General features: G+C 38.9%; 1 long non-coding RNA gene across 1 annotated transcript; it reads right to left on the reverse strand.

Annotated features, from left to right (window-relative positions):
- Positions 1 to 776: 776 nt before the first annotated feature.
- Positions 777 to 11331, reverse strand: LOC139084546 (uncharacterized). Its single transcript, XR_011542003.1, has 3 exons — positions 11245 to 11331; positions 2711 to 2838; positions 777 to 2240 (listed from the first exon to the last, which is right to left on the reverse strand). It is a non-coding gene; the product is annotated as an uncharacterized lncRNA (long non-coding RNA).
- Positions 11332 to 20376: the final 9045 nt, after the last annotated feature.

The following is a 20376-nucleotide window of genomic DNA, read 5'->3' on the forward strand; positions in this document are numbered from 1 at the left end:
TGCAAAGTAGAATCAGCCTATTTCATTTAATTATCATAACAACTCAACCCACTGGGTACTATTATCAGCTTTATCGTACAAAGGAAGAAACTGAGGGATAGACGGGTGGGTCACTTTTCCACAGCTCCGCAGCTAGTGTCAGATGGAGAAAGGATTAGAGTCCAGGTGTTCAGATGCCAGAGCCTGAGCTTTCATCCTCTGCTCTGCTTCACAGCTCTATAGCCTCATGGGGGACTAGCGGGAACCAACACCTCCCTCGGCTTGAATCTAGCCCAGGCTCCATTCCTACTCTGTCATATGCCCTCCTGTGCAACCTGTTCATCAGGTGGTCTGTGGATGCGCCACTTAACCCACAGTCCTGCTCCTCATGTTGGTCTTAGAAGCTCCATATATTCTATCTCCTGCTTCCGTCCTCTTCCTCTCAGGACTACAATGTCTCATTCCAGTGTCTAGAAGTTTCCGCACCTGTTGAAGGCTAGAATTAGGACTATGAAGTTCTTTCAGTATCATCTCTAGATTGCTAAATGGAAGTAGGCTTTACCAGCCCTCCCTATGCTAAATTACTATACATTTTTGGCTAGTAAGCTTTCTTAGAGGGGCAGCAATATATCCACCTTGTTAATCATAAATGCATAATGTTAACATCAATCAACCAGTGTTTACTACAACATATGGCAAACACTACCTATAGAAATAGGCAAAATCTACAAGGAAAATAAAATACAAATAAAAGTACAAAGTACCATACATAAAAACACAAAGTAAATAGCCATGGAAAACAATACATAATCAAGTTTATTTTTAACAGCGATTTGAGATATTAGCATTCTATGAAAATGTTTTTGGAAAAAATTATATGTCAGTGTTGTATTAATAATAAACTCAACGGGATGGGGCTTAAGCTTAGGGATGGGAAGGTGGAAAGAATATTTAGACAATAAGGTTTTCCAGACTTTCTTCAAGTCATACCATAAACACAGTATGTCTTTCCAAATGTGCAACAGTCGTCACTCTTTAGTCTGTTGGAGGAGATAATTGGATACAGTTTCAAACTACCCTAAAATGTATTATTTATTTTAATCCCAGGTGCCTTTGAAGAACAACATACAGGTAAAGAAAAAGGATTTTATGTATAGTTGCTCACAAAATACCTTTGATGATTCCTTCCAAATGCAAGACACCTTCTGAAACATCTTTCAGACCATACATGTCCCAGTTTCCCAAATTACCTAGGAATGATTCTTTTGTTGGCTCTTTCTTGATCATGTACATTAAAGGCAAAAGATAAAAACATGCTCTCAAGCATTGCACAGTGGATAATTATATTTTTAAGGCGCTTCAGTTACATTATTTTAGCATTTGTGTAATTAAACTGAAGTGTGATTCTCAATTAGCAGGTTTTCCTTTCGTCTCTTGGATGCAATATCTTCATGGATAGGAAAGTGTTTCCCCTCTTTGAGTAGCTATATTTATGCCCATTAAACCCGGAGAAGTGTGGCTCGGCCCTTAATGAAGAAGTCCATCCGCGAGGCAGTGAAGCCGAGGGGAATCGTTGACGTTGCCCGTCAACCCCTGTTGAGCGCTGCGAAGTAATAACGCTTTCTGGGGAGAGACTGACAGCATATAGCAAAGGTGTGAAATGAGAGATGAGATTTTCTTTGGACCTTGCCCAAATTTTGATATTCTTCTAACCTGCCTCCCCCGTCCACCCCCTCACTAGCTTTCCCCCATCTGTAGACGCAGGCCTGGCCAGCCGTCAATGCTATTCCCCAAGAGCATCCTTGATGATTAAACACCTGTGGCTAGCAGAGCCTCAAGAGTTTCTGCCATATTTGTCTGAAATTTCCTTTTGGCCAGGGCAGAAAATTAAAGTCTAAATTTCTATGCTAACCAAATGATCCGCCATGATTATGGGAAACATAACATTACATTTTGATAAGCTTGCATCCACTTGGTCTGATACCTGTGGTTTTTATTGGAAAATTACTGCATTCAGGATACAATTCTTCACTAATTAATGATTTTGAAGTGCTGAAAAACTTGGAGATATGGCTTGTGAGAAATGTTCAGAGAGTTATTGTCACCAATCGTATCAATAACTAAGCCAATCATTATGCAGAACAGCTGATTTTGCTGCTAAGTTTCTTGCATGCACCTATAATATATTCTTTCTTGTTTTGGCGAAGAGGAGGTAGTGTTCAACATTCTTGTAGCTTGAGACCAAAAATGCTGAGTAAATTCTGAAATGGAAAAAAATGAATCAAAAAATTATTCCATTTCAACTTGTTTTCAGGATTGTGGCTTATAGCCCTCATTCTGTAAATGAGCTCTGGGAAATGGCTTATTACAAATTTTTCCAAAGAATTTTGCTTAGAATACTAATCTCTCAAAACACTCTGTTAAGAAAATAAGCTCCACGGGACAAAAAATTTGAGACATGTGGAGATTCACATACAATTTTGTATGTGAGAGACAAAATTTAGATGTCTAGTCTAAATGTGTTTAAGCCACATTTTTCAAATTTATTTGGGCCTCAGAAAAATATATATATATATGACTTTATTTTTTAAATTATTGGTTGAGCAACTCCTTTGATAAATCTTATCTTCAATTCTATTCAGCAGGAGATCCATGGCATCAGAATTTGTTTCCTAATAATGCCAAATACTTGTGAAAAATCAAACAATCTGTATTCAATCATTAACACTACCATGGCAATTATGTCTTCAAATTCTCTCCAACAGGACAGCCGAGTTGATGGGAAGTGAGAAGGGGGGTGTGAAGTGAAGTATGTAGTTACTCTTCTGAATTCCAAACAGAAGAAATTAGATCCAGGGCCTGGCAGAGAGTTGGAAAAAAAATGGTGGCAGTCAAAAATTTACTTCTTTCCCTTTCCTACTCCCATGTGGAAGGGGGTGTCTGGAATAAGAAGAGGCAGATTCACAGACAAAATGTTCTCCATTAGGCCCTCTACTTCCATCCACCTGCCTACTTTTCTAACACTGCTCTCTTAATGCTTCCCCTTCATTTATTCAAAATATAATTGTTGAACACCTACCATATTCTAGACATAGTGCTTAGTACTTGAACGCAAAAGCCAATTAAGACCAAATCTCTCCCCTTCAATCAAGAGAGAAAAATAATTAAAATCCATAACTAAACTCTAGCCCATGTCTCCTAGGATCCCTTCCCTTCCAGGAAATAAAATACTATTGGAATAACATTAATAAACAACATTTCTGTCCTCTGTATCTACCTCTGGCCCTACCATCTATTTCAGAATCCCTAATTTTATCCTTTTTTAAAGTATTCATTTCTCAAAAGAAGATTGAAAATGATTTCTCCTGAGAACTCAACATAAACCTGTTGAATTATGCACTCAGATTAAAAGGACACTAAGTATTATCCCATGATTACAGGAGATCTAAAGGGGACTAAGCAAATTGCTCAAGGATGCCAAATTTGTTTATTAATTCATTAGTGCATTCATTTATTAAAAAGAGATTTATGAAGTCCCACTTTGTATAATCATGAACACTCTGTGTTGTCAGTACTAAGGAGGATCATAAAGTTGGCTTCACCATTGCCAGGTCCTGAAGAAACTTCTAGTAGAGAATCATGGGCAGACAGAGTAGGTCTGCTTAGTCATAAGCCAGTGCTCTTTCCATGAAACCAAGTTTGCTTGGTCTGAATTGTCAGCTCAAGTTTGTTTGGAACACCAACGTAATGAGGTTAAAACCATTTGGAAGCTTAATGTAGGTAGAATCCTCTAATAAGCAAAACAGGCAGGGGAAAAAACTGTAGGGGAGGAAGACATTTCCTCTACCCTCTCTGGGTTCTTCTGGTTGGAGAACGAATTAAATTCACATGAGACAGAATAACAGGAGAAAATTAAGCAAAGCTTTGTAACATGTATACATAGGAAAGGCTCAGGCAAACTGAGCAACTCGCCAAAATGGCTGAAACCATCACCTTAAATATCATCTTCAGCTAAAGGCAAAGGAGGATGTTGGAGGTGGAGGGGGAGTCGATCATGGGAGATTACCACACAAGTACAGTAAACGAGATGCAGATTTAAGTCCTTGCCTTTGGCATTGATTAAGAGTTTCTAGAGCTAAGGTCATCCCCCCTTCTTCCTGGTACAGAGAAGGAGACACCTTTGCAGGTGGAGATTTCCTTTACAACGTAAATGTGTCTTAACAAAGGGTAAGTAAATTTTACTTTTCAGAGTTGCATTCCTGTCTGCAGTTTATTAAAAGTAACCAGACCCAAATAATACTCATGCCAAAGAGACATATCTTGGGGTTGCCAATTCCAGTCCCCCACAAAACCCACAAAGTAAATAGACATAGTCTTATAGACTATGGATTTGAGCTCACCTTTAGTAAAAATTAGCAGACAGACTATTCAGTTTCAAACACCTACTCTCTGCAACGTGCCTTGCCGGAGTTGTGCGTGGCCCCAAGAAGTATAACTCTGAATTCATAAAACTAAATTTTGTTTGGATAGCTAGGAAAATAGACATAGAAACAAACAAACAAATGCCCTAGTTCAGCCCTCAAAGTGCAGACCTGGACTCAGGTTAACCGAAACCACAGGGACCTGAAGGAAGGAGAGACTCATTGGGGTTGGAGGGGTCAGAGGCAGTAGTGGTGGGATTTAATCTGCAACTTGAGAAACTGCTTGTTTAGAGAAGAAATTGCAGGATTTGATTCAGAGTATTTGAGCAGTCATAACAAAATTGCCATATTCAAAGTGATTTGCATTTCTGGACTATAAGTTACTGTAAGACTTACAAGGAGGACTGAGAAAATCTTGAGACTTTCCTCACAGCCCCTCAGAAACCACAGCCACCATCACCATCATTCCAAAAGCAGTCAAGTGAATCTCCAGGAAAGCCACCTTTATTTGTTCCCTTTATCAATCTGGACGGGTCATGTTGGGAATAAAATTGGGGCGAATTCAGCTCCAGCTCCAGCTTCCTTGCAGTCCCCACAAATGTGCTTGACCAGGTATTCCAGCAAATAGAAAAGAATGGAGAGAGAAAGGACAGGAGAGTGAATTTAGTTTTTCTCTCTCTCTCCTTCTCTTTTGTTCAGTGTCAGCACTTTTTATCTCTGAAGAAACTTTATTTCTCTTGAAGAGTGGCCTCAAAATTACTGCTAATTTTCTGCAAGGAAACTGTTCTTTGAAATACATCATATACTATTTTCTCCTCCCGCCCCCACCCCTTTGTAATGCTGGCAATGTGTTGGCTGTGAACATGTAAGTATAGTTGCTTTAGAATGCTGCAAGGTAAATGCAGAAAATGACAGCTTAAATGGAATCATTAAAGCAGACGTAGGTAATATCTGAATGCTACCAAGCCTTCTTTGCAAGGCAATAAAGTCTTTATTTTCAGTTCTGATGCCTTGCACCTATTCAGGGAAGCTGACAACCTATCATTTCTTACTTTTTTTCTCCCATTTCCAGCATGAACTCAGGGGCCTCATTTCTACGTTAAGTTACAACCTGTTGATTGGCGGAAAGGGGAAGAAATGTATACAGTTCCACCCTAAACGGTTATTTCCTGGCAGGGCAGCAGTGAGCTCTGTCAGCTCAATGAAAGACATTAAGTGTGAGAAAGTCACAATAAAATTGCTACCTGTCCATGTACTGGGTGAACTGCAAGGTACAAGTTTCAGAGCAGGGCTAGGACAGAGCCTAGAGACCACATCCTGGTTTGGAAGACTGCTAGGCTTGCATACAAAGGAATCATAGGACTATTTTGCGTTTCTTTAAGTTTAGACTTCTCAGTTTAGTTTTCATTGTACTCTCCTAGTCTTCTTATGAAGAAGGAAGTTGGATGTTTTCATCTCCAGTAAGGATAGAGAAATGGAAACTTATAAATATTAATTTTTAGAAATACAATAAAAATAGTTTATTGCAATGTTAGGTATTAGTATTGGGTTTTGCTTTGTTTCTGTTTTTTATTTTACCAAACACTGATATAGCACCAGGTGCCAGATACTTTCTAAAATTCTTTTCAAATATTAATTCATTTAATCTTTATAACTCCCTAAGGTCAGTACTATTATTATCGCCCATTTTATAAATGAGGGAATTGAGGTCTAGCCTCGTAAAGGTCAATATAATGGTGGAGTTAGGACTGGAATCTAGATCCTCTGGCTTCAGAGTCCACACTCTCAACACCTTCACTATGAGTCTGGACACACTGGGAGCATACCACAAAAGAAGGAAAAATAAACCTAGCTCTTGCTGTTTGATTCTGGGGCTGTTGACTCATTCACTCAACGAACAACCCATCACTGAACAAACATTTATTGAGCAATCACTCCTTGCAAAGTGCTGTATTCAGCATTTGGGGCATCTAAAGAAATATGACAAACACAATCAATCCTCATTGCTCACAGATCTAGTATTTGCAAATTCTTTGCATACTGCTAAAATTTATTTATAACCCCAAAATCGATACTTATGGGTGCTCAAGTCATTCACAGACATGCATGGATATGCCCAGAGTGGTGAAAAGTTTAAGTCCCTGACCCACATTTCCCAGCTGAGATCAGACAAAACGATGCTCTGCCATCTTGTTTCAGCTCTCATGCATAGATGACCAGCAGATGGACACACAACTCTGGCACATATTAGTGGAGTGGCCTCAGGCAAGTCACTTAACACTTCTGATATATTACCCCTTAGGAACAATGTTCAATGTTTTGCTAATTCAGGGTTTGGATGACTTTATAGAATAAAAATACCCCCGAATAAAAGCAATTTACTATATATCTCCTGCATTCAAGGAGCTTACATCCTGAGTAAGAGGAAAGAACAAAGATATAACAGAAGATCATTTAGATAATTAGGAATATATGCAGTATGTAAGAAGGGCAGAATTACTGAGTGCTATTGCATGATTTTAAAGACTAAACTTGATGAGTTAGAATGATCAGTGTAGGCTTCAGGGAGAAGATGGAATTTGGGACTTGAAGCAACCAAGGCATAGCCAGAAGAAATCCTAGAAAATCTCTCTGGCCTTGGTGTCATTCCCTTTTCTTGCCTTGAATTAACTATATAGCGAGATCCCCTTTAGATGGTGACTATCACACCATTCGCTAAATTAACTGAAGGCTTAGTTGTCGAAATTTTAAATTTTTTATCACATTTTTATGATGATGCAAGTGTTGCCTTGAATTTTTAATTGGAATGACTCAGTTGTCAAGGAAATGAACTGCCTGGCACATCTGTTAACTTCTAAAACTCACAGATACACCTTCAGAAGCTTCATGAAAAGGCAGATGCTGCATCTCCTCTTGAGGGCAGCTTGACTATGTGCCTTGGTGACAAGGCAACATAGGGACCCACAGGGAGAAGTGCTCCCTGCTCTCTGCCCACAAGAAGATGACCCAGAGTCTTAAGAGAATCTGGAGATTGCAGGAGAAGCCCCTAGTCCTTTTCCATTGTTTTGACTGGTTAGAGCTACCATCAGGGGGTTAAAGTTGTACAGTATGTCTTTCAACTAGGTCCCTCCCTTCTCTCACCTGCTTAGCTAAGAGATAGTGGAAAGCAGAAATTGAAAAAAATGTGTACTTTTGATACAAAAATATAATGTTGTACAATACTTGCTTGTCCTTGTTGCTGGGTATAACCAGTCATAAAAGAGACACAGAGGAGAATTACCACTGGATCTATAACCTATGTGATAATCCTTGGGCATTATAAACACAGAAGAATAGGCAGGCTATCCTAGATTGAAGGGCTAGACTGAGCAGGCTTGGAAAATTAAGCCTGTTAGAGTCAAAGTGAGATATAACTAGTAAAAACTTGAAACAGATGTGTTCCAGTCTGAGCTTGATGAGATAGGAAGTAATGTGAAGTGGGAATGTGCTTGGGAGTATAAGTCCTTGTGAAAGATCTGCAGGGCCCATACCAATTTCGAAGATGGATGTAATTATTGTATTGGGTTGAAATGATTTGCAAAGTTACTGTAAGGTGTCCCTTTCTTTGTTTCACCCCTTCTGATCTGCCTCAGATAGGATATTAACATCTAAGAATTAACATCTCAGTCTATAATAATTTATTACTCTTTATCTTTCTTTTTGAAACATATGTAATACTTGGGTGTGACTGACTATTACACTAAAGAAAGGTCATAATGTTGGGTCATGATATAGACAATTCAAAATACTCCCTAAATCACTTTGACCACAATGCCACAAATATTTCAAGCAAGAAATACACACACAGAGAGAAAGAAAGAGAGTGAGAGATACTATGTGTGCATGGAGGTCATCTAATTGTCTTAATTCTTCAATCAGTTGGTTAACATATATCTTTTTTTGGCATACTTGCTATCGAGTACATAAAATAAAATATGTGAGTGGGGATATGGTCCTGACAGAGTAATCATAATAGAAAATGAGGTGATCTACTGGTAAACAACATTATGCCCAAAACAACAAATCAGAGTCACAGTGCAATTACTGTTTTCAGACCCTGTACAGCCAGCCCATTCCCCAGCAGACAACCGAGAGCACTACATCATTATCTACCCTGCTCACTTGGCTACGGGGTATTAGCATCATGTCTTACAACTCTGGAGACTAAACCAATTAAGGTACAATTTAAACAAGACACTCATAAATATTGTACCAGGGTGATATTGACACATCTAAATATTTAAAAAAAAAAATAGAATAAGGATTCCAAAAATAGGTAATCCATCTTAGGAAAAGAGGTTCCATGGAACGACTTCTGCATTATGAATAAATATGCATAATCAAAACAGTAGCCCAGCTCAAATCTTTCTCCTACTCATTTGATATACCTCTCCATGTCATATCCATTTTCATATAAACAACACAATAATATAACATCTGCATTGCTAAATAACACTACTACGTTCTAATTTCTTTGGAATGGCATGAATAAAATCTTCCTATTCCTGTTTATTAGAATTTATTGGTGACAATCGTTTGCAAAGTAGCAGAAGGTATAATTAATTCTGGTATAACCCTAAGTTGGATACAGAAACTCAACAGGGTTTACTTTTGACTTCAAATGATCCATCACTTGATAATGTAGAGGGGAGGCAGCAGGAGGAGGATGTGAGCCTCCATAACTTCACTCTAAACTGCTGCCATGGTACCCCACGTAGCTAACGTTATATACACCCACTGTCAGCTCCATAATACAATTGTACTTTTCCTTATTCCGTGTAGATCTTTGGATACAAGGTTCTGTAGGGAGAAAAAAAAAAACAAAACAGTATTTCAAGGTTTGGGCAGGAATTTTACTAAAACAAATATTTAGAGATCTCCCTAACTGATCCTGGGGCCCCTACTGCTTTCTCCCACTACACTCAATTGTCTTTGTTCATGACATCTGCTAGATTGGGGTACGGATGATTTCATAGTCATGTGAGATGAAAATTAATGCTTCATTTCAGTAATTCCCTCACACAGTCTGCTTATATATGCACAATTCTCATCAACAGAAAAAACGATCTAATTATGTTAAAGGTACAGTATCTGATGCATCTTTAGCCTATCTTACTGATGAATGTGGTTGCTTGGAAGGAGGAAGAAGCCAAGAGGGAAGTTGTTATTCTGGGCTTAATTCTGACCAATGAGAAAAATAAGCAAATAGTTTAGAAATAAGACAGAAGAGAAAGTGATCATGTCAGCCTGGGATTCATGACATTAAGGAGAGGAACACTTAGATATGTATATTTTGGAGGAAAATTTAATGTCAGGGGAAACAGAGATGTGGTGGCCTGGTGAGTGCTTTTTAAAGGGAATAAAGCTCAGAAGAGGTGGAAGTGTCTTTAAATTGCAATTTATTATATCTTTGAAAATTATCTCAATTTTAAAGATGGGTGAGAGGTAACATCCAAGAGAAAGCTGTAGCAGTAATGATGCCTCTGATAAGGGCAGATTACAAAGACGGAAGGAGAGGCACATTTCAACCCTCTAAAAACAGAGCTATCAAAGAATAAAATGGGCTGTCTCAGAAAGAAAAGAGAAGTAGTCTATATGATCTGTAAGGTTTCTTTCAACTTGAAGATTCTGTTATTCTAAGTTATGTTGAAACAGATTTTCAATCAACATTTAAAAACATTTTTTAGACAATGAGTGATGCTAAACAATAGCAACTTACATATTGGAATGGTGCCTTGTAACGTACAATTTTTTTTGATGTTCATTATCAATTCTCACCATGGCCATGAGAGAGCATGATGTCCAGTTTATAAATGAGCAGACTGAGCCCTACAGAGGTCAATCTATGGTCCTAGGGTACCACATTTGCAGGGCTCAGAGCAAGAATAGAACTGGAGGCCCACATACCATATGCCTAAACATTTAAAAATTATAAATCGGTCAGCAAACAGTTAAATACATCCTAGCCTCCTACCTTGGAAAAAATACCTATCTTTAAACCACAATATCAAAAAATATACCTTCTTATGACTAAAAGTTGACAAAATATACAAGATAACTGAATTTAATTTTTATTAATAATTACCATTTCAGGGCTAAATGTTCTGGGTCTGTAATGTTTAAAAATACATTCATAATTCATAAGTTATATATTCTTTCCACAAGATATATTTTCTTGACCTCATTTTAATAAAATTATGCCATTACCAATATTTTCACATAATTTGAATTTTATTGAACATAATCATTTATAATTTTTAAAAGTGTAATTGTGTTCAAAGTATATATATTTTGATAAAATATAAATTAATATAATGTAAAAAATCAAACATTGAAAATATTTTCATATATACTGTTGTTTTTCTTCTAAAATATTAAAAAGTAAAAGTAAAATATCAATTATCGTTAGTGAATAAAATTTTTGAAACTATTATTTTTATAAGCTGAATTATTTAATAATTTGTAAATATAAGATATTACTAAACATTTTTCAAAAAATAAAAATATCCGCTGTACTAGCTTTCAATGTCTATCTAATTGTCAATGTAAAGAATGAGTATTATTCTTTCTGTATGCTACATCTAGCTAAAATTATGTACATCCAAATTTGAAAATAATATAAACTTTTTAATTTTTCAAAAGTTCCCCAGCCACAATGGCAATTTCTGAATATCTCCAGAGAATCATAAAGTGGAACCTGGAGAGCAATAAGAAGTAGACCCCAACTCTACTGCAGATATTGATTGCCCCCATGCCTTACAAGAGAAAAGGCTTGACATGCTGATTAATTTGTCTTTTATCTTACCTACATGCTTTCTCTGCTCAAATCCTTCGCATACTCCAGAGCACTGTCTGCCTCTGGCTTCCACAGTGTTCGACCTACAAGATTTCATGGAACTCAGACACAGATGCTTTGTGTTCAAGGACACGGAGAGACATGTGGGGAAGACTTCCCCTGGGGCCTGAATGGTGTTAGTCAAGAAAGCAGATGTCTAGAGTCATGGGTCACATTGCACCAGCCCTAAGTACCAGATCCCAAGAAATAGAGGCCTCCCAGCACTGTTGAATTAATCATGTGTGCTTGCGTTTGTGATTTGTAAGGACTTCGAAAGCATATGGCCCAAGCTGAAGTCCCCTTTTTCCCCACCTGAGAGTAATAGAGATTGGTCAGTAGTAGGGCCAGAAGTCAATCTAAGTGACTGCCCTTTTAATGAACCACTGCAATCTTCAGAGATGATGAGAACCCTTTGAATAAAGATACCAAAGCAGAGAATTAATTCAAAAACTCCACAGAAATAGTAAAGTGGGTTTTAACTTGGGTTGAAATATATAATGTCTAAGGTCCCCTGGAGTGCTATAGCAAGGGATAGTTAAAAACTGTTTCTGCCTCATCTTCATAGTATATATGCTTATTTAACTCACATTGAAAGGTGATTCGGAGTAAACTTCTGTCAAATCAACTCAATGATCAGCTAGAAGCGAGCTTAACAACCAAAATAAGGAAATCTGCCATTTTAGTGGACCCAGTGGAGCTTATACACAGAGATGAGGAATTAGTTTTTAAAGTTGAGTGTCTCAATTAGGTCCTCTTTTATGGAAAGATTTTGCTTATCTCCTACACTTTCTCCACCTACGTGGAAATCCCTCTTAAATGAAAGTAGAGTTTCAGAATGAACTCATGCGTGCACTGCAGGACCCTCATTTACTCAGAGGAAAACCCAGTTCCCTGAGGTCTTGACTCATTAGACCAGAGAGTCAACTGAGTCATTTTAGAAAGATTTTCAGAACATTTGTTGAAACAAAAAAGTTTTATTACTCTCAGTGACCCAGAATACCTAACCAAACAAAATCTTCTCTTTCTGATGTTCTACTGTGACCCAGAGAGTGAAAGAGGGGCACAATGGGGAAGCAGGTGGACTCTGGAGCCAGGCTGACCAAGTTTGAATCCCAGCATGTACTACCCACAGCAGGGTGAGGTTGGGCAAGTTACTCAACTTCTCTGGTTTTCCATTTCCTTGTCTTTAAAATGGAGATGACAGTAGTGCCAGAATAGCAGCACTGCACAGATCTGGGAATGTTGTTCACATTGCATCTACGTTAAAGGTGCCCTGGAGGAGTACAGTGTACCTCCAGAGTGGCTGTACTCACCCCCTCCCCCCCGCCACCCCAATAGTTCTACCACACAGAGCTGTAGTGAGAATTGCATGAGTTGATCCACATTAGGCACTCATATTGGAGCCTAGCACTTGACAAATACCAGCGAGGATAGATTATTGTTGTAATAGGCTTGGCAAGAAAGTGTTGAGGAGAAGGGAACAGAGAATAACAAGAAAAACATACAAACAAACAAAAAGTGAGTCACTATTCTGACTGGATATCTAGAAAGAGGAAAATAAATCTGCTAATTGCTTTTCTAATCTGGTAAGTGTCAATTCATGATAAGCATAGAAAGGAATTTATGGTCCATCATGAATGATTCACATTTTCCTCTTAGAATATGGAAAGGCAAACCTCTAGGGAATTGGAGAGCCTCCTGCTAGAGCGAAAAATCAAATGACCAAGTAGTGAAGCTTTTTTTAAATCCTAAGTGCAGAAATGGCCCATCTGGAACTCCACGACTTGGGGAGGTGAGTTTGAGCGTGACAGCTAATGGGGAACGATTTATGATCAACGCCCATCGCAGGCATATTATTCACCAAGTTCTGACAGGCCCAACCCTTGACAGTGAAATGAGTGGGGATGATATCAGTCACTCTCTGTCACTCCAGTTGCAAATCTTCTGGTCAGCAGGAGAAACCTAGAAACAGCAGCGGGAAAGGGAGAAGTTGACAGGTTCAGCCATGGCTGGAGGTGCCCCTGATAGCAGGTCAGGGAAGTGCAATGAAGACAGCAATATGAATTGAGCCCACAGTGAATGTAGATGTCAGTACTGCCCGTGAACTATACCAGAGGATCTGAAGGGCAACCCCAGGAGAAAAGGAAGGGCTAGAGAGTCAGAGAAAACTGGTTTCAAATCCCATCTCTACCACTTAATAAATGGCCTTGGGCAAGCTACTTAATATCTCTAAGCCACCATTTACCCATCCATAAAATGAAGATAATAAAATCCACCTCATGGGGCGGGATGTAGAGATTTATTAAGATAATGGATAGGACACGTCTGGCACAGTGTCTGGCAAGTTGAAAGTTTTCAGGGAACCTTAATCCCCATTCCAGGAGCCTCCCTAGGGGCTCACAGCCAAGGGAGATGCAATTAAGTAAGTAGTTGCAAAACAACGTGATAGAGATGAGAACAGGACCTCAGGAAGACACAGAGGGATGCTCCTGAGCCCAGCCAGAGAAGTCAGGAAGCAGCAGAAGAAGAAACACTCAGGGAAGGCTCAAGAGGTGAGTGTGGGCTGTTGAGTTAAAGGAAGCTGGCCAGAGCGACAGAGAGCATAAGGCAAATGGCTCATGCCAAGGCCCAGAAACAGGAAAAATCACAGGAATGGCTATCCTCGATCTCAGACCTGCCTCAAATTCTTGAAGTCAGAGTTCCAAATCCACCTATCCTTCTCCTTGACTTCTATCTGGCAGATTTTTCTGTTGCCTGGTCACTATTTAACCTACTGTTGAGAGTTTTTCCAGCATCCGTAAGACAGTGTCACAATGACACATGCAAACAAGGATTAGCATATCGGGCTGGGCTACAGGACAGCAGATGGGGATGACCCGCCCATAACAGAACAGGAAAATCCTGTGGCTGCAGCTCACGGTGCTGCCATACCTGAAGGGTCAGCACATCACTGCCACTCTCGCCATTCCCTGACTCGACCTACAAAATATAAAAAGAAGTAAATGCAGGCTGCTCTGCAAGTTAACAGGGAAAATCCAGCCATCCTCTGAAGTGCCCAGTTTTTGTATGGAGTCTCCAGTGAGCGAAGAGAAAGCATTAGGAATGAGTGCTTACTATAAAGGAGACTTTCACCCACACCTCTTCCTATCATCCTCACTAATTTCTAACAAGGAAGGGAAGCTTTCAATCTGATTGATAAGAGTGTGGGAAAGAAAATCATTTTTTTTCATACTAGTGATCAAGAGCACTATGTGTTACACATCAATGCCCAAGTAGGGAGACAGCATTCTCACTTCCTGTCCCACGTGCTAACCCCTGCAAGGCACAGTCTGTCCCTTTGGACCCCATTCAGCCATCCTGCATCTTGGTTGCCTTTCTGACTCTACACATGGTTAGCATGCTAAGCAGGGCTATACAGGGTCTGCTTCCTAGAAACAGTCCTTCCACCCTTCTCTAACTTCTTCCACTGCATCTGCTACAATCAGGATGAGGAAGGAACAGATTGGGAAACATTCTGGGTCCAAAACCACCTTGGCAGTGCTTGACTATTTGAGACTCAGAGGAGAGGATGGAAGAAGCAAGGACTACCTCGGTCCAAGTCATGTTCAGCATCTCTTAGAGCACTGCACTGGAAATGAGGATGTAGTAGCCTAGATATCAAGAGAATAATATTTTATCTTCCATTTTTTACTGTGGTTAGTTATGTATATCTATGTCCTTCGGTACTTCCGGAGGAAGGAGTGTTTAGAGGTATAAATGAGGCACAAAAACCCCACCCTGAAATCACTACCAGTGATAATGACTAAAATCAGATTTATAAAACATAAAATCAAAGGTAAGAACATAGAAATAGAGAAAGCAAATATAAGGTACCCATTTAAGGAGATTATCTGAAACCCAGAAAGAGGAATGAGAATAAACAGTGTTTTCATGATCAATAATATGATACCTTGATTTTATGCATAGTCCATACCTGTGTCTTAAAAATTTATGATATCTGGGAATATTGAAATGTTATGCAGAAAAATCAATCAATGCATTAGTTAATCAATATTTATTTGGGGAGGGCACCTATTTTGAGACTCCTGGGATATTGGAGAACACAAAAATAGTCAACAAGAGTGTTTGGAGAATTCCTAAATGCAAGGTGCTACGCTAGATATAAGTAACTCAAAAGATACAGTCTCTGTCCTCGTGTAACATGATTGGAAACAAGCTTGTTTAGAAACAAGAGCATTTCCTTTGGAGTCAATAGACCCTAGTTTAAGTCCAAATAGCAATAGCCAAATGTCTCAAATCCTACTGAACTGTAGTTTCTCAACTTAGAAAGGGGATAATGAGACCCATCTTATTGGGCTGTTGCTAGGATTAAAGGAAAGGATCTATGTAAAGTTTCTGATACTGTGTGGCTTATGATAGAAGTTCAAAACCATGAGATATCCCCTTTTTCTTCCCTAGGTAGATTAAACCTTACCCGTGAGGAAGCTGATTAATAATGTGGTACAGAACATGACAAGGGCCAGATAAACAAAGGAGAAAAGCCAGCGCTGCAGAATTTGAGAATGCCAATCCATTTGGAGTGGTAACACAAGGGTTCTGCAATATGGTAGAAATTGAACTAGGATTAAATGCAGAAGAAGGGTAGGAAACTCTTGTCCTTGGGTCTTAACCTCCTTGTGGAAAGAAGACAAACACTGTAGCTCTTGGGAGAGTTGACCCAAATTCAGATTGTTAAAGAAGCAGGGAATTCACGTTATTTACCGTGGCTTCTGAGCTAAGGACAATCATCAGCAAGGATGTAATGCCTGCCTGCTCTGTGTCCTGGCAGAGAGGGAGGAGGAAGAAGAGAAAGTAGGAAGAAGGAAGAGGAGGAGGAAGGGGAGGGTGGTTAAGAAGAAGAATAGAAAGAAGAAGGAGTAGACAAGCAGGGAGAAGTTGAATCGTGTCACAGACATCACAGCTGGAGTTTGAAAGAGTGAATCTGATATGGGCCTGTTAAATTCAGTAGTTTCATCACCATTGCCCCCAGATTGAGCTGTTCTGAGAAATATTTTGCTATGATATGTGAGCTGGGTGAGGCTGATTAGCTAAGCCTATATTATACAGTGCATCAGAATCCAACAAAGGCTTAGTCATTTAAAAGGACAACATTGAGTTTTGGCCAAGGATTTTAAAAATGAATATTCCATGTGAAGAAAAAAAACATTAAATACGATAATCATAGAAGAAAATCTTGCTATAATTATTGCTCCATATGTTACCACCTTCAAGGGAAAATATATACATATAAAATAAGAAAAATCATCCATATGGGTTTTCAGATCCATTCTTTAAAGTGAGCAATCCTAGATTCCCAGCAAAGGAGCATTATTAAATGATTGTCGATTGCAAGCCTTGCAGGGAAACAGGCCTAGCTCCAGAGTAAACATGGAGAAGACCAGGGAAATATGATCAGCTCTCCAGAACACAAGGCTCGGGGAGAGCTGGAGAGCTTCAAGGATTTCTCAAGCTGGAAGGGACATTCAGAGGTTATTAGGTCCATTACCCTTACCTTAGGCCACTTCACTTGCTCTTTCACAACAAAAAAACGTTTTACCTGCAAGTTAGAGCTAAAAGCAGAATGAGTATTATAAATAGGTGATGGGAGCAGGGAGAAATGTGGATGTTTCTCCTACTTAGAATCATGAAAAGCTCCAACTGCATCTGTCTAGTCCATTTCTGCCTTGCCAGTAATTAGGATAGCATCTGACACGCTACAGATACACTACTCAGTAAATATTTGTGACAGGAAGGAATGAATCCCATGGTGCCTGGGACTTCTCTTTACTATTGTTCTTTAAGCTTTCCCAGGAAATTTAGGATTCAACCACCATTTCTTTAGACCAGAGTTTCAGCCACAGAGTTTCTCAATTTCCTTCCTTACAATCTAAATTTCCTAATATTTCTTTTGTAAGATGAGGATTTTGTGTATAGTGTATGTGATTGCCACACACCCCAAAGGCCAGCTGAAAACTAAACAACTTACCCTATTAGGACTCGCCAACAAATTTTAAATCAAAACACTGGCAGGATTTCCCCAATGATAATTCTCTTTGTGGTCAATACAGCACAAATATCAAAGCTGCCTAAATAATTAATAATTTTACCTCTTCCGTTAAAGCTTCTTTGATAACACTAGCCCACATGGATCTTTATTTCCGAAAATTTATTGAAAATTTTATCTATAATGCCTATGGACACTGGTTAATTAGCGTCCTGCAGTTTTTCTAAATGTTTACATAGATGTATTTGGATTCCTCAACAAGCATGGAAGCCCTTGGCAAAGGATTGCACACCACATTCATTCAGGCTACACAAAATTCTTTGCATAATTTTGACAAAGTATGTTACACTGGTCTGTTTGGATGTCATCAATATACCTGTAATAAAACTTCTGAAAATCAGTCAGTCATCCGAATGATCCAATGCCACTTATTGCTGAACATCTGAATGACACTGAAGGATTATCTAGCCTGCCTTCAGAGGGCGGGGCGGGGGGGTGGGGGAAGGCTTCTCAAAGTTACTGAGAGTGGAGCAGAAATCTGAAGCCAAAATGAGGCAGGAGAGAAAACAAGGACCTATCACAAAAAACCTAAAAATATGATACATTAAGAAAATTAGTTCTCTACAATTTAGAAAAATGAAGGCTAAAAGGAGAGAAGACTCAAATCTACCCTTAAATCATAATTTGGAACAATATGCAGTATAAATTAGTAAACAAAATATTGTTTGATGCAAACTTTTTTAAAGAATGTTCAGAAAACTCAATGGATTGTGACAGATTTTTACCGAAATTTCTTTGAACACTAGAGAGAAGTTCACCAACTCCATTTCAGTTTAGAACATTGTAGTTGATAGAGACTTTTTTCTTATTTTGAAATAACATGGCCTCCTCAGTCTTACTAGTTCTTGTTCTGTCTTCAGGGATATTTAAATATAAATTCGTAAAGCAATCATTGCCATGAACTCTGTGTAAGGAAGGCTCTCTCCATCTCTCCATCAGAACATTAAGGAGGCACTTCTAGGTAAAGTAGAATGCTGCCATTTCAACCCCATCATTTGACTCCACCATGCAAGGCCTTTGACCTACTAAGGATTTTTGTTCCAAGAAATGAATAAATACTGAAAAAAAACATAATCAACAAAGTTCAATTGAAAAAGGCTAACACTTCACATAGCAAAATTAAGAGAAATATTGGCAGAAAAACCCCATCATGTTAATAAGTTCCAAAAGTGTAAAAATTGATCCAGGAAAATTAGACATAGTAGAAATAATCATTGCAAAATAAAACTGACAACAGCTGAAACTGTCATTGTGGAAAAATGTGTTATTGACTAAAAATTGACAAAAGAATCTCATTTTCTTGCCCAAATTTTGATCTGGAGAATCTGATCCAGGAAAATGAACATGGTAGAAATAACTGCCATAAAAGAAAATTCAGACTGCAGAAGCATTACTGCAGAATTTTTATAGATGACTGATGAATCAAATCATTATTGTAAATTTTAAGCATGAAGAATTGTTCCTGAAGAAAATAATTTTAATTAAATAAAATAGAATTGGGGAAAAAAAAAGAAAATAGTAAATGGCTTAACAGTACTCTATAGAAAATTGACCAAGGCATTAAATTGGCTTGAGTTCACTCTCAAAGGGCTTTTTCAACAAAAATTCGTTGTTTAGAATCTGTCCTTGTTGGTATAATTCTGATTTATTAACACAGAATTCAAATATCATCACTGTCTAAATGTTGGGGTCAAAATAGCACTAGGTTATCTACATTGTTCTCCAAAGAACAAACACTAAAAATTCATATCCCTATAAATAGGCTTCTAGGAAAGTTTAGACCAATAAATGATAAATCCAGCATCCAGGTTAAGGCATTGTTAGGGTCTTTGAAGTCAAAGTCTTGTTCAGAAACAGAAGGTTGTATTAAAGGGGCGTTCATATTGCTCCAAGTAACCTCTATAATGTTCTTATATTTGAGTACCACAAATTCAATAAGCAAATATTCCTTCTGCGTCCACTTTGTGGCAGATCCTGTATTAAACACTGAGGCTACAGACTGAGCTACGCAGACTTGACCCTGTGCTTGGAGTTTATCCAAAAGTCTGTTCCACAGAGAAACTAAAAGAGATGCCCCTAGGATCATCGAAACTGAGAGCTGTCCTTAACCAAGTCACACTGTGTGAGCTTCCTCCCACCAACTCTTCTGTAAGAATAAAAACCTGTGCAAAGGAATATCAAGAATGTTCAGACATGAGGGGACGGCCTGGTGGCACAGCGGTTAAGTTTGCGCACTCCGCTTCCATGGCCTGGTGTTCGCCAGTTGGGATCCCGGGTGCAGACCTAAGCACCGCTTATCAAGCCATGCTGTGGCAGGCATCCCACATATGAAATAGAGGAAGGTGGGCACAGATGCTAGCTCAGGGCCAATCTTCCTCAGTAAAAAGAGGAGAATTGGCAGCGGATGTTAGCTCAGGGCTAATCTTCCTCCAAAAAAAAGAAAAAAGAATGTTGACAAGTGAGATTGACATTTGACAGACATCATTTGGGTCAAACCAGATTTACTTATGTGATGGTTAATTTTATGTGTCAACTTGACTGAGCTAAGCAATGCCCAGATAGCTGATAAAACATTATTTCTGGATGTGTCTGTGAGGGTGTTTCCAGAAGAGATTAGCATTAAAATGGGTAGACTGAGTAAAGAAGATTGCCCTCACAAATGCAAGTGGGCATCTTCCAATCCTTTGAGGGCCTGAGTAGAACAAAAATGCAGAGAAATTTGCTCTTTGCTTGAGTTGGGCCATCCAATTTTCCTGCCCTTGAACATTTGCACTCCTGGATCCTGGGTCTTCTGACTCAGACCAGGATTTACACCACCAGCTCCCCTGTTTCTCAGGCCTTTAGGTTGGGACTGGAATCCACCACAGGTTTTCCTGGGCCTCCAACTTGCAGATGGTAGATCATGGGACTTCTTAGCCCCTGTAATCATGGCAATGCCTCATAATAAATCTCTTTCTGTGTATCTGTATCCGTCTATATGTAGATGGATACAGATAGAT

This window comes from Equus przewalskii, chromosome 7 (assembly GCF_037783145.1).
Source record: "Equus przewalskii isolate Varuska chromosome 7, EquPr2, whole genome shotgun sequence".
Classification (NCBI taxonomy): domain Eukaryota; kingdom Metazoa; phylum Chordata; class Mammalia; order Perissodactyla; family Equidae; genus Equus; species Equus przewalskii.